Genomic DNA, 15,567 nt, shown 5'->3' on the forward strand with positions numbered 1-15,567 from the left:
ATATATATATATGTATACGTTGAGATGTATAGGTATGTATATTTCCGTGACTGGGCGTGTATGTATATATATGTGCATGTGGGTTGGTTGGGCCATTCTTTTGTCTGTATCCTTGAGCTACTTCGCAAACGCGGGAGACAACGACGAAGCAAAATAAATAAATATATATGTATACATACATATATATATATATATATATATATATATATATATATATATATATATATATATATATATATATATATATATATATATATATATATATATATATATATATATATATGTATATATATATATGTTCGCTGATGACACAGCGCTGGTGGTGTGATTCATGTGAGAAACTGCAGAAGTTGGTGAATGAGTTTGGTAAAGTGTGTGAAAGAAGAAAGTTAAGAGTAAATGTGAATAAGAGCAAGGTTATTAGGTACAGTAGGGTTGAGGTCCAAGTCAATTGGGAGGTAAGTTTGAATGGAGAAAAACTGGAGGAAGTAAAGTGTTTTAGATATCTGGGAGTTGATCTGGCAGCGGATGGAACCATGGAAGCGGAAGCGAATCATAGGGTGGGGGAGGGGGCGAAAATCCTGGAAGCCTTGAAGAATGTGTGGAAATCGATAACATTATCTTGGAAAGCAAAAATGTGTATGTTTGAAGGAATAGTGGTTCCAACAATGTTGTATGGTTGCGAGGCGTGGGCTATGGATAGAGTTGTGCGCAGGAGGGTGGATGTGCTGGAAATGAGATGTTTGAGGATAATGTGTGGTGTGAGGTGGTTTGATCGAGTAATAATGTAAGGGTAAGAGAGATGTGTGGAAACAAAAAGAGCGTGGTTGAGAGAGCAGAAGAGGGTTTTTTGAAATGGTTTGGGCACATAGAGAGAATGAGTGAGGAAAGATTGACCAAGAGGATATATGTGTCGGAGGTGGAGGGAACGAGGAGAACTGGGAGACCAAATTGGAGGTGGAAAGATGGAGTGAAAACGATTTTGTGTGATCGGGGCCTGAACATGCAGGAGGGTGAAAGGAGGGCAAAGAATAGAGTGAATTGGATCGATGTGGTATACCGGGGTTGACGTGCTGTCAGTGGATTAAAACAGGGCATGTAAAGCGTCTGGGGTAAACCATGGAAAGCTGTGTAGGTATGTATATTTGCGTGTATGGACGTATGTATATACATGTGTATGGGGGTGGGTTGAACCATTTCTTTCGTCTGTTTCCTTGCGCTACCTCGCAAACGCGGGAGACAGCGACAAAGAAAAAAAGAAAAAAAAAAAAAATATATATATATATATATATATATATATATATATATATATATATATATATATATATATATATATATATCTTTCTTTTCTTTCTTTTAAACTATCCGCCACTTCCCGCATTAGCGAGGTAGCGTTAAGAACAGAGGACTGGGCCTTTGTGGAATATCCTCACCTGGGGAGGATTTCCAGCCTCCCGCTCCCTCCCCTTTTCGTCGCCTTCTACGACACGCAGGGAATACGTGGGAATTATTCTTCATCCCCTATCCCCAGGAATAATATATATATATATATATATATATATATATATATATATATATATATATATATATATATATATATATATATATATATATATATATATATATATATATATATATATATATACATATATATACATTTCCCTATCCATGGAGGTAGGGAACATAGAATACTTCCCATGCATTCCTCACGTGTTGTAGAAGGCGACTAATTGCGACGGGAGAGGGGGGCTAGAAACCCTCCCCTCCTTGCATTATAACTTTCTAAAAGGGGAAACATAAGAAGGAGTCACTCGGGGAGTGCTCATCCTCCTCGAAGGCTCAGATTGGGGTGTCTAAATATGTGTGGATGTAACCAAGATGAGAAAAAAGGAGAGATACATACTATGTTTGAGGAAAGGAATCTGGATGTTTTGGCTCTGAGTGAAACGAAGCTCAAGGGTAAAGGGAAACAGTGGTTTTGGAATGTCTTAGGAGTAAAGTCAGGGGTTAGTGAGAGGATGAGAGCAAGGGAGGGAGTAGCACTAGTCCTGAAAAAGGAGTTGTGGGAGTATGTGATAGAGTGCAAGAAAGTAAACTCTACATTAAACTGAAAGTGTATGGAGTGAGATGGATGATTATTTCTGCATATGCACCTGGGCATGAGAAAGAGATCATGTCAGGCAACTCATTTGAGAGCAGCTGAGTCAGTATGTTTGTAGTTTTGATGAACGAAACTGGATTATAGAGATGGGTGATTTAAATGCAAAGGTGAGTAATGTGGCAGTTGAGGGAATGATTGGTGCACTTGGGGTGTTCAGTGTTTTAAATGGAAATGGTGAAGAGCTTGTAGATTTATGTGCTGAAAAGGGACTGGTGATTGGGAATACCTGATTAAAAGGAGAGATTTACATAAGTATACGTATGTTAGTAGGATTACGTGTTCATTGATAGGTGCGCGAAAGAAAGACTTTTGAATGTTAATGTGCTGAGAGGTTCAACTAGAGAGATGTCTGATCATTATCTTCTGGAGGCGAAGGTGAAGATTTGTAGAGATTTTCAGAAAAGAAGAGAGAATGTATGGCTTAAGACAGTGGTGAGAGTAAGTGAGCTTGGGAAAGAGACTTGTGTGAGGAGGTACCCGGAGAGACTAAGTACAGAATGGAAAAAGGTGAGAACAAAGGACGTAAGGGGAGTGGGTGAGGAATGTGATGTATTTAGGGAAGCAGTGATGACTTGTGCAAACGATGCTTGTGGCATGAGAAGCGTGGGAGGTGGGTAGATTAGAGAGGGTAGTGAGTTGTGGGATGAAGAAGTAAGATTATTAGTGAAAAAAAGAGAGGGGTATTTGGGCGATTTTTACAGGGAAATAATGCAAATGATTGGGAGATGTATAAAAGAAAGAGGCAGGAGGTCAAGAGAAAGGTGCAAGAGGTGAAAAGGAGGGCAAATGAGAGTTGGGGTGAGAGAGTATCATTAAATTCTAGGGAGAATAAAAAGATGCTTTGGAAGGAGGTAAATAAAGTGTGTAAGACAAGGGAATAAATGGGAACATCAGTGAAGGGGGCTAATGGGGAGGTGATAACAAGTAGTGGTGATGTTAGAAGGAGATGGAGTGAGTATTTTGAAGGTTTATTGAATATTTAATGATAGTATGGCATATATAAGGAATTTTGGCCGAGGTGTTGTGCAAAGTGATAGGGTTAGGGAGAATGATTTGGTAAACAGAGAAGAGGTAGTAAAAGCTTTGCGGAAGATGAAAGCCGGCAAGGCAGCGGGTTTGGATGGTATTACAATGGAATTAATTTGTACTGTTGACTGGCTGGTAAGAATATTTAATGTATGTATGACTCATGGTGAGGTGCCTAAGGACTGGCGGAATGCTTGCATAGTATAAAGGCAAAGGGGATAAAAGTGAGTACTCAAATTGCAGGGGCATATGCTTCTTGAGTATTCCTGGGAAATTATACGGGAGGGTATTGATTGAGAGGGTGAAGGCCTGTACAATGCATCAGATTGGGGAAGAGCAGTGTGATTTCAGAAGTCGTAGAGGATATGTGGATCAGGTGTTTGCTTTGAAGAAAGTACGTGAGAAATACTTAGAACAGCAAATGGATTTATATGTACCATTTATGGATCTGAAGAAGGCATATGATAGAATTGATAGAGATGCACTGTGCAAGCTATTAAGAATATATGGTATGGGAGGCAAGTTGTTAGAAGCAGTAAAAAGTTTTTATCGAGGATGTAAGGCAAGAGTACGTGTAGGAAGACAGGAAAGTGATTTGTTCTCAGTGAATCTTGTTTTGCGGCAGGGGTGCGTGATGTCTCCATAGTTGTTTAATTTGTTTATGGATGGAGTTGGTAAGGAGGTGAATGCAAGAGTTTCGGAAAGAGGGGCAAGTTTGCAGTCTGTTGTGGATGAGAGAGCTTGGGAAGTGAGTCAGTTGCTGTTCGCTGATGATACTGTGCTGGTGGCTGTTTCATGTGAGAAGCTGCAGAAGTTGGTGACTGGGTTTGGTAAAATGTGTGAAAGAAGGGAGCTGACAGTAAATATGAATAAGAGCAAGGTTATTAGGTACAGTAGGGTTGAGTCGATTGGGAGGTAAGTTTGAATGGAGAAAAACTGGGGGAAGTGAAGTATTTCAGATATATGGGATTGGATTTGGCAGCGGATGCAACCATGGAAGTGGAGGGGATTCCTAGGGTGGGGGAGGGGGCAAAAGTTCTGGGAGCGTTGAAGAATGTGTGGAAGTCGATAACGCTATCTTTGAAAGAAAAAATGGGCATGTTTGAAGGAATTGTAGTTCCAATAATGATATATGGTTGGAAGGAGTGGACTATAGATAGAGTTGTGCGGAGTGGATGTGCTGGAAATGAGATGTTTGAGGACAATATGTGGTGTGAGTTGGTTTGATCGAGTAAGTAATGAATGGGTAAGAGAGATGTATGGTAACAAAAAGAGTATTGTTGAGAGAGCAGAAGAGGGTGTTTTGAAATAGTTTGTTTACATGGAGGGAATGTTGAGGAAAGATTGACAAAAAGGATATATATGTCAGAGGTGGAGGGAACGAGAAGTGGGAGACCAAACTGGAGGTGGAAAGATGGAGTGAAAAAGATTTTGAGTGATTGGGGCCTGAACATGCAGGAGGGTGAAAGGCGTGCAAAGAATAAAGTGAATTGGAACAATGTGGTATACTGCGGTCGACGTGCTGTCAATGGACTTTTCCACCTCCAATTTGGTCTCCCACTTCAAACATACCCATTTTTGCTTTCCGAGATAATGTTCTCGACTTCCACACATTCTTCAACTCTCCCAGAAGTTTCGCCCCCTCCCCCACCTTATGATTCACTTCCGCTTCCACGTTTCCAATCGCTGCCAAAATCCACTCCCAGATATCTAAAACAATTCACTTCCTACAGTCTTTCTCCATTCAAACTTACCTCCCAACTGACTTGTCCCTCAACCCTACTGTACCTAATAACCTTGTGCTTATTCACCTTTACTTTCAGCTTTCTTCTTTCACACACTTTACCAAACTCAGCCACTAGCTTCTGCAGTTTGTAACCCGAATCAGCCACCAGCGCTGTATCAGCAGTTGACAACAATTGACTCACATCCCAAGCCCTCTCACCCACAACAGACTGAATACTTGCCCCTCTCTCCAAAACTCTTGCATTCACCTCCCTAACAACCCCATCCATAAACAAATTAAACAACCATGAAGACATCACGCACCCCTGCCGCAAACCGACATTCACTGAGAACAAATCACTTGCCTCTCTTCCTACTCGTACACATGCCTTACATCCTCAATAATAACTTTTCACTGCTTCTAGCAACTTCCCTTCCATACCATATGCTTTTAATACCTTCCACAAAGCATGTCTCTCTCTCTCTCTCTCTCTCTCTCTCTCTCTCTCTCTCTCTCTCTCTCTCTCTCTCTCTCTCTCTCTCTCTCTCTCTCTCTCTCTCTCTCTCTCTCTCTCTCTCTCTCTCTCTAAAAGTACCGGGCCCAAGACTGACCCCTGTGGCACAACACTTTTTACGAGTAACTTTTCTGAAGCTTGACCATTTATCACTAGTCTTCTTTAAGACCAGTCAACCAATATCCCAACCACCATGGGAGTTAATCTTTGCTACAGATGTTTACCAAGGAACTTTACGAAATGCTATCTGAAGTCAAGAAAATAACGCCAACCTCTCCATTTTCATAATTCTTATTGATTATGTCATGATAGAATTCAGACGTACTTATCAGATTTCAGCGATTTCGTCGAAATTCATGCTTAGAATTGCTTCCAACTGGTGATCCTGTTATCGGTTTACAATTGCCTCGAACGATCATTTCAACAAGTTTACTAATTACAACCGTGAAGTTGATTGGGCGGTTTGACCAGGAACATATGACCTTCTTTAAGAATTTGTACCACATTTGTAAATATCCAATTCCCTGGAACTTTACAGGTAGCATGTGACTTACTGAAAAGATTAAGCCAAAAACTTAACCTTTTCAATCTTTCGCTTCTTTCATTGTCCTCGGATAAACCTTTTTCTGGCCTGCCGTTTTATTGGCTTTCATCCCAATTAGTGCTGATGACATGGTATATCTGTGTGTCAATATATTGTGGAATGTTTTCCACAATGGAATTGGCTCAGGGACACCAATTATGTCTACAGTAGTCTTGACCAAAATCATCATGTCTTATAAAGAATGGACCATCTGACTGGGTAATAACTCGCTTGCTTCTAACATAACAATGAAAAACCTTTGGGTTTCTTTTGTTCTTTCAGCAATATACGCTTCCTACTAACGTTTACTTTGACTTACTAAGCCTCTTAGACTTTCTATGCAGAGAATGCTTTACAAAATTGGTCCTTGTTCTATTTGATTTCTTTTTATTACATAAATTTTGACAAGAGACAATTCTTTATTTGATCGCTCAACCATTTTACCTTAATTTGGGAAAATGACCGTTTACCATGCAGTGTCGCATATGCCCCTTCCGCTGCTGTGAATGTTTCACTAAACTTTTCCAAGCTACTGCCAAACCGTTATTAGTGATGATATCACTCACCTCAGATTTGTTTGTCAAGAACAATGAGGAAACCAAAGAAATTTGGATGTCTAAAATCAAGAATTTTCTCACGACATTCATGTTGGCGTGCCCTACAGGGCAGCATTAAAGACTACCTAAATATTACTTATCAGTGATTACTTGTACCATACTTTTCTCCGATGTCAGCGTTATAGCCAAGAGCCTCATCTGTAGGCAGAATTGAGTCTAATATATTCAGTCACGAGAAGCTTTCTCAACGAACTGTATTAGCGTACTATGAAGCAAATTTTCGTAGGCCCCACACAGGTAGCTACTGGAGAGGGATTCTCTCTCTCTCTCTTTCATATATATTTCATATATGCACATATGCATACTTAAACATTTCAACGTATACATATATATACATACACAGATATATACATACACACACATGTACATAATTAATACTTGCCGCCTATATTCATTCCCGTCGCCATCCCGCCACACAGGAAATGACACCCACCTCCCCCCGCAAGCGCTCGATGTAGCGCTAGTAAAAGACAACAAACGCCACATTCGTTCACACTGAGTCTCTAGCTGTCATGTATAATGTACAGAAACCACAGCTCCCTTTCCACATCCAGGCCCCACAAAACTTTCCATGGTTTACCCAAGACGCTTCACGTGCCCTGGTTAAATCCATTGACAAGCACATCGACCCCGGTATACCACATCGATCCAATTCACTGTATTCCTTGCACGCCTTTCACCCTCCTGCATGTTTCGGCTCCAATCGCAAAAATCGCTTTCACTCTATCCTTCCATCTCCAATTTGGTCTCCCAGTTCTCTGCTATCTCAACCACACCCTCTTTACAACCACACATCTCTCGCACCCTAACACCCACTCGATCAAACCACCCCACACCACATACTGTAATCAAACATATCATTTACAACACATCTACCCTCCTCCGTACAACCCTATCTATAGCCTACGCCTCGCGACCATATAACATATTCCTGCAAACATACCTATTTCTGCTTTCCGAGATAGTGTTCTCGACTTCCGTACATTCTTCAACGATCCCAGCACCTATGCCTCCTCCCCACCCTGTGACTCGCTTCCACTGTGTGGATCAGGTGTTTGTTAAAAATACTTAGAAAAACAAATGGATTTGTAGGAAGCATTTATGGATCTGGAGAAGGCATAAGATAGAGTTGACAGAGATGCTCTGTGGAAGGTATTAAGAAAATATGGTGTGGGAGGCAAGTTGCTTGCAGTGAAAAGTTTTTATCGAGGATGTAAGGCATTTGTACGAGTAGGAAGAGAGTATAGTGATTGGTTCCCAGTGAATGTCGGTTTACGGCAAGGGTGCGTGATGTCTCTACTGTTGTTTGATTTGTTTATGGTTGAGGTTATTAAGGAGGTGAATGCAAGAGTTTTGGAGAGAGGGGTAACTATGCAGTCTGTTGTGGATGAGAGGGCTTGAGAAGTGTCAGTTGTTTTTCGCTGATGATATAGCACTGGTGGGTGATTCGGGTGAGATACTGCAGAAGCTGGTGACTGAGTCTAGTAAAGTGTGTAAAAGAAGAAAGCTGAGAGTAAATGTGAATAAGAGCAAGGTTATTAGGTACAGTAGGGTTGAGGGACAAATCAATTGGGGAGGTACGTTTGAATGAAGAAAAACTGGAGGAAGTGAAGAGTTTTAGATATCTGGGAGTGAATTTGGCAGCTTATGAAACCATGGAAGAGGAAGTGAGTCACAGGGTGGCGAAGGGGGCGAAAGTTCTGGGAGCGTTGAACAAGGTGTGGGAGGCGAGAACATTATCTCGGAAAGCAAAAATGCGTACACATGCCTTACATCCTCGATAAACACTTTTCACTGCTTCTAACAACTTGCCTACCACACCATATATTATTAATACCTTCCACAGAGCATCTCTATCAACTCTATTATATGCCTTCTCCAGATCCATAAATGCTATATACAAATCCATTTGCTTTTCTAAGTATTTCTCACATACATTCTTCAAAGCAAACACCTGATCCTCACATCCTCTACCGCCTCTTAAATCACACTGCTCTTCCCCAATCTGATGCTCTGTACATGCCTTCACCCTCTCAATCAATACCCTCCCATATATTTTCTCAGTAATACTCAACACACTTATACCTCTGTAATTTGAGCACTCACTTTTATCCCTTTGCCTTTGTACAATGGCATTATGCAAGCATTTCGTCAATCCTCAGGCACCTCACCATGAGTCATATATACATTGAATAACCTTACCAACCAGTCAACAATACAGTCACCCCTTTTTCATAAATTCCATTGCAATACCATCCAAACCCGCTGCCATTCCGGCTTTCATCTTCCGCAAAACTTTTACTAACCTTCAAAATACTCACTCCATCTCCTTCTCACATCACCACTACTTGTTACCACCTCCCCATTAGCCCCCTTCATTGAAGTTCCCATTTGTTCCCTTGTCTTACGCACTCTATTTACCTCCTTCCAAAACATCTTTTTATTCTCCCTAAAATTTAATGATACTCTCTCACCCCAACTCTCACTTGCCCTCTTTTTCGCCTCTTGCACCTTTCTCTTGACCTCCTGCCTCTTTCTTTTATACATCTCCCACTCATTTGCATTATTTCCCTGCAAAAATCGTCCAAATGCCTCTCTCTTCTCTTTCACTAATAATCTTACTTCTTCATCCCACCACTCACTACCCTTTCTAATCTGCCCACCTCCCACGCTTTTCATGCCACAAACATCTTTTGCAAAAGCCATCACTGCTTCCCTAAATACACCTCATTCCTCCCCCATTCCCCTTACGTCCTTTGTTCTCACCTTTTTCCATTCTCTACTCAGTCTCTCCTGGTACTTCCTTACACAAGTCTCCTTCCCGAGCTCACTTACTCTCACCACTCTCTTCACCCAAACATTCTCTCTTCTTTTCTAAAAACCTCTACAAATCTTCACCTTCGCCCCCACAAGATAATGATCAGTCATCCCTCCAGTTGCACCTCTCAGCACATTAACATCCAGAAGTCTTTCTTTCGCGCGCCTATCACTTAACACATAATCTAATAACGCTCTCTGGCCATCTCTCCCACTTACATATGTATACTTATGTATATCTCTCTTTCTAAACTAGATATTCCCAATCACCTGTTCTTTTTCAGCACATAAATATACAAGCTTCTCACCATTTTCATTTACAACAATGAACATCCCATGTACAACAATTATTACCTCTACTGCCACATTACTCGCCTTTGCATTCAAATCACCCATCACTTTAACCCGGTCTGGTGCATCAAAACGACTAACAAACACACTCAGCTGCTCCCAAAACACTTGCCTCTCATGATCTCTCTTCTCATGCCCAAGTGCATATGCACCAATAATCACCCATCTCTTTCCATCCACTTTTAGTTTTACCCATATTAATCTAGAGTTTACTTTCTTATACTCTATCACATACTCCAACCTCTCCTTTTTTCAGGAGTGGTGCTACTCCTTCCCTTGCTCTTGTCCTCTCACTAACCCCTGACTTTACTCCCAAAACATCCCCAAACCACTCTTCCCCTTTACACTTGAGCTTCGTTTCACTCAGAGCTAAAACATCCAGGCTCCTTTCCTCAAACATACTACCTATCTCTCCTTTCTTCACATCTTGGTTACATCCACACACATTTAGACACCCCAGTCTGAGCCTCCGAGGAGGATGAGCACTCCCCGCGTGACTCCTTTTTCTGTTTCCCTTTTCAGAAAGTTAAGATATATATATATATATATATATATATATATATATATATATATATATATATATATATATATATATATATATATATATATATATATATATATATATCCCTAGGGATAGGGGAGAAAGAATACTTCCCACGTATTCCCTGCGTGTCGTAGAAGGCGACTAAAAGGGGAGGGAGCTGGGGGCTGTAAATCCTCCCCTCTTTTTTTTTTCAATTTTCCAAAAGAAGGAACAGTGAAGGGGGCCAGGTGAGGATATTCCCTCAGAGGCCCAGTCCTCTGTTCTTAACGCTACCTCGCTAACGCGGGAAATGGTGAATAGAATAAAAAAAAAAAAAGAAAAAAAAAAGAAATATATATATATATATATATATATATATATATATATATATATATATATATATATATATATATATATATATATATATATATATAAATATATATTTTTTTTTTTTTTTTTTTTTTTTTTTTATACTTTGTCGCTGTCTCCCGCGTTTGCGAGGTAGCGCAAGGAAACAGACGAAAGAAATGGCCCAACCCCCCCCATACACATGTACATACACACGTCCACACACGCAAATATACATACCTACACAGCTTTCCATGGTTTACCCCGGACGCTTCACATGCCTTGATTCAATCCACTGACAGCACGTCAACCCCTGTATACCACATCGCTCCAATTCACTCTATTCCTTGCCCTCCTTTCACCCTCCTGCATGTTCAGGCCCCGATCACACAAAATCCTTTTCACTCCATCTTTCCACCTCCAATTTGGTCTCCCTCTTCTCCTCGTTCCCTCCACCTCCGACACATATATCCTCTTGGTCAATCTTTCCTCACTCATTCTCTCCATGTGCCCAAACCATTTCAAAACACCCTCTTCTGCTCTCTCAACCACGCTCTTTTTATTTCCACACATCTCTCTTACCCTTACGTTACTTACTCGATCAAACCACCTCACACCACACATTGTCCTCAAACATCTCATTTCCAGCACATCCATCCTCCTGCGCACAACTCTATCCATAGCCCACGCCTCGCAACCATACAACATTGTTGGAACTACTATTCCTTCAAACATACCCATTTTTGCTTTCCGGGATAATGTTCTCGACTTCCACACATTTTTCAAGGCTCCCAAAATTTTCGCCCCCTCCCCCACCCTATGATCCACTTCCGCTTCCATGGTTCCATCCGCTGACAGATCCACTCCCAGATATCTAAAACACTTCACTTCCTCCAGTTTTTCTCCATTCAAACTCACCTCCCAATTGACTTGACCCTCAACCCTACTGTACCTAATAACCTTGCTCTTATTCACATTTACTCTTAACTTTCTTCTTCCACACACTTTACCAAACTCCGTCACCAGCTTCTGCAGTTTCTCACATGAATCCGCCACCAGCGCTGTATCATCAGCGAACAACAACTGACTCACTTCCCAAGCTCTCTTATCCCCAACAGACTTCATACTTGCCCCTCTTTCCAAAACTCTTGCATTTACCTCCCTAACAACCCCATCCATAAACAAATTAAACAACCATGGAGACATCACACACCCCTGCCGCAAACCTACATTCACTGGGAACCAATCACTTTCCTCTCTTCCTACACGTACACATGCCTTACATCCTCGATAAAAACTTTTCACTGCTTCTAACAACTTGCCTCCCACACCATATATTCTTAATACCTTCCACAGAGCATCTCTATCAACTCTATCATATGCCTTCTCCAGATCCATAAATGCTACATACAAATCCATTTGCTTTTCTAAGTATTTCTCGCATACATTCTTCAAAGCAAACACCTGATCCACACATCCTCTACCACTTCTGAAACCACACTGCTCTTCCCCAATCTGATGCTCTGTACATGCCTTCACCCTCTCAATCAATACTCAATCAATATATATATACATATATATATATATATATATATATATATATATATATATATATATATATATATATATATATATATATATATATATATATATATATATATATATATATATATATGACAGAGATAATGTTGTAAGACTTCAGATTACATAGGCGATACTAAGCAGGGATATAGATCTACACCAGAAGGTGATCTTCCACAGCTTCAAACTGATACACATAAAAAGACAGACTTGTCTCCCGGTTGGCAAATGAATTTTGATACCGATAAGTGTAAAGTTTTGTAAATTGCTAATGAAAACGAGAAACAAGCTACAACATGATATCGGTGAATGAGGAAAAAGACAGGTTTGGTAATCTTAGCCGACCTAAAGCTAAGTAAACTGTGCCAGAAGCAGTAAAAAGAAACGAATAAATTTGTTGGATTCATAGACTGGGCTCTGGAATCTAAGGAAATCATCCTCACTGTATCATTCACAGTGACTCCGCCTTCCTTGGATACTATGATTAGATTCGGTTACTTTACTTGAGAAAATAAAGGAGTCGAATTAAGAGAGCACAAAGTCGAACAACCAAGATGATTTTCGGACGGAGATAACAAACCCTGTAAGAGGCAACCAGACAACTTTAACTTACGTGGCTTAGAAAATATAAGGTTAAGCGGTGAGATGATTTAAGACAGTATTTAGAATTGTCAGGGCTATGATTATCTTGGTTCAACAAGCTACGTAAGGCTAGATTTGTCCTGTATCAGCTGAAGTTAGCAAACATTATAATTCGAATGAGGCGAAGTATTATTTCTTCAACAGACCTCTAACATATGGAATGATCTACCATGTACATTAGATGAAAACATCACCGTAAATACGTATATGAATATACATGATAAATATTTTACATTAAGTCCGTGACTGAAATTGTTTACGAAACCTTAATAATATGTGAAGTTTGCGGGTAATGATTAATCTTTTTCATTCATGCTACACTAATCTCTGAGTTTCTAATCCCTTCCACTACCACAAACAGACTCGAAAGGACCCAGTGATCTGTAGCTGTTTGAGTTCTGTTAGTTGTCCTGTATATGAAACCCTGAACGGAAACACTGATGCGTAATCCTTCCCTAGAGGAATCTATACTTGATCGTCTGACCCATGGACCCATGATCGTCTGACCCAAGGCTTTGAGCCTTGATCTCTAAGTCTCGGACCCTAAAGAGCTGATTCACTCATCTAATCAGTGATCTATGGTGACAGTAGTTTTGGGAAATTTGCGTATTTGCAGGTAGGACTTGCGTATTCGGACCAATTGTTGCCGATCAACGCTCTAGTAACCTAGGATTCCTATAAATGTCTCGAAGCAAACATCAGAACCGAATGTTAACAATGTCATTAACATCTGTTAGGAATACTTTATGGTTCCTGATAGACACCCTAAAACCTTGTCACGTTGTCACTGTCTTTTGGCATGAATATAGAAGGTCCGAGTATAGACGTCTGGAAGTAATCACTAAATGAACATCGCCTCATCCGTGAGCACGGTGATCCGACTCATCGGGGTTCGAATGTGCGAGGCAATCTCTACTTAAAATTTTGATTCCACCAAAAAGTAATTCTTAATATCTCAGTAGGTTGATTGCTCCATCCCACGTCCTCTCCACTTAGGCTACTCGTACTGATTCGTCTTTTGCAACAAACCTTATTTTGATAGTACATTAGCATGACGAAAACCTTCACAATAGAATTTGGAGCTGACATATTCTTATTTTCTCTTCAACTTAGGAATGGAAACTTTCGGAGAGATGGGGAGAATACATACTAATGTGAAAATATTTCTTTCTAAAAAGTTTTCCGGTTCAGAGGTAACAAAACACGTCTTCTGGAGACAGGTAAATAAAGAAAAAGAAAACAGGAAAGGTTTTTCTCTATTAAGAGAGGAAACTATGCTGACCCAAAAAATCCACAGTACCACATCGTCTGATCATGAGATGTTCCTGCTGAGCAAGACATTAAAAAATGATATCATCGTTTTCGCTGGTCAGTCGCGTCAGAATGATTACATGTGCTCATAAAGTTCTTAATTAGTCACGACCTCTGGTTCGTTGGTGCTGTTTCATAGGTTATTAGTGTAGTAATAAAAGTAGCAAAGACCTTCATTTCCTTATTTTTCCAACTCAAAACAAAATCATTTTGAGCCAAAGAAACTTAACTTTTAGTTACTTTTCATTTCTAATTCTAGTAGTTCGGATTTTGCTCAACATCTTGAACTAGGAGCTCCACAAGAGGTATTTCAGCTAATTAGTAGTTCAATTATCAAGTCTTAGATTAATGAGTCATAAATTCTTTTATTAGTCACGATCTGCATCTCGGTACTGTTTTATACTACGATAACATAGAAGTAATTAAGGTCTTTGTCAAAGATTTTCTGGTCTCGAAACAAACTTTTTCCTGTTTTAGCAGGTAAGACACTGAACTGTTACACACATTTTGGCATTATTTTCCAAATTTCGAGATTATGCTTGAAATCTTTGATTGGATGATAATCACCAGTGTGAACCACTGACCTTCGTGATGTTATGGTTAGCGTTGCTTACCATGACGCATTCACATGCCATCAGGGGTCAACCCTGCATTAGTTCGTATCAAAGACGCGGCAGTTTGTCGATAAATTGGGTACCTGACTTATACTTAGGTATACATATATACCGTTTGTATGATACCCCTGACTACGGTATCTAGCTGGCAGTGCTGTTTCTTCTAAGACAAGGAAAAGGTAGCTGGAATGGTGGTGGTCTTCATAACCTCGGCTACTACCTTATCTTCCCAACTGGATTAAAGAATTTTGCTTTGGCCTAAAAAGGAATACGTTCCAAAGGATATTATGTTAGCATTAGAAGCCATAAAGGCCTTCCTTACGCTGGTTTTTAGTTCTGAAACAAAACATTTTAGACCATTAAATGAGCATAAAGCCTCATCCCTTGTCTCTCTCAAACGGAGCTGTTAACAGAAACCTTCTCATTCCATACTGACTTTGATAATGGACGGTTACCGAAAATATCAGTGCTTTCGGTTAAAAAAAAATTCAAAACAAAAACTTATTCATAGATATATATCTCTAGGGAATCTTTCTTTTCTATCTTTTGTTAATGAAATTCCAGCATCCCCATTTTCAGACCTGTAGCTAAAACAGTCCAAAGAATTACCTCTGTGAATTAAACATTTTTGGATTGGGATTCTCCGGTTAAGAGAGGAAACTGCCCAGTAACTTCCGCTACTTGAACGGCCGAATACTATCTTAAAAGATTCATTGTGAAACTTTTCGTCTGTAGTGCTCCTGACAACAAACA

At 40.1% G+C, this 15,567-nt stretch overlaps 1 protein-coding gene across 1 annotated transcript in view; it reads left to right on the plus strand.

The window, feature by feature from the left end:
• Positions 1–15,567, plus strand: part of LOC139759492 (uncharacterized) — a 65,705-nt gene that overhangs the window by 32,814 nt on the left and 17,324 nt on the right. The window lies entirely within an intron of this gene.

The sequence above is a fragment of the Panulirus ornatus genome, chromosome 3, assembly GCF_036320965.1.
Source record: "Panulirus ornatus isolate Po-2019 chromosome 3, ASM3632096v1, whole genome shotgun sequence".
Lineage (NCBI taxonomy): Eukaryota > Metazoa > Arthropoda > Malacostraca > Decapoda > Palinuridae > Panulirus > Panulirus ornatus.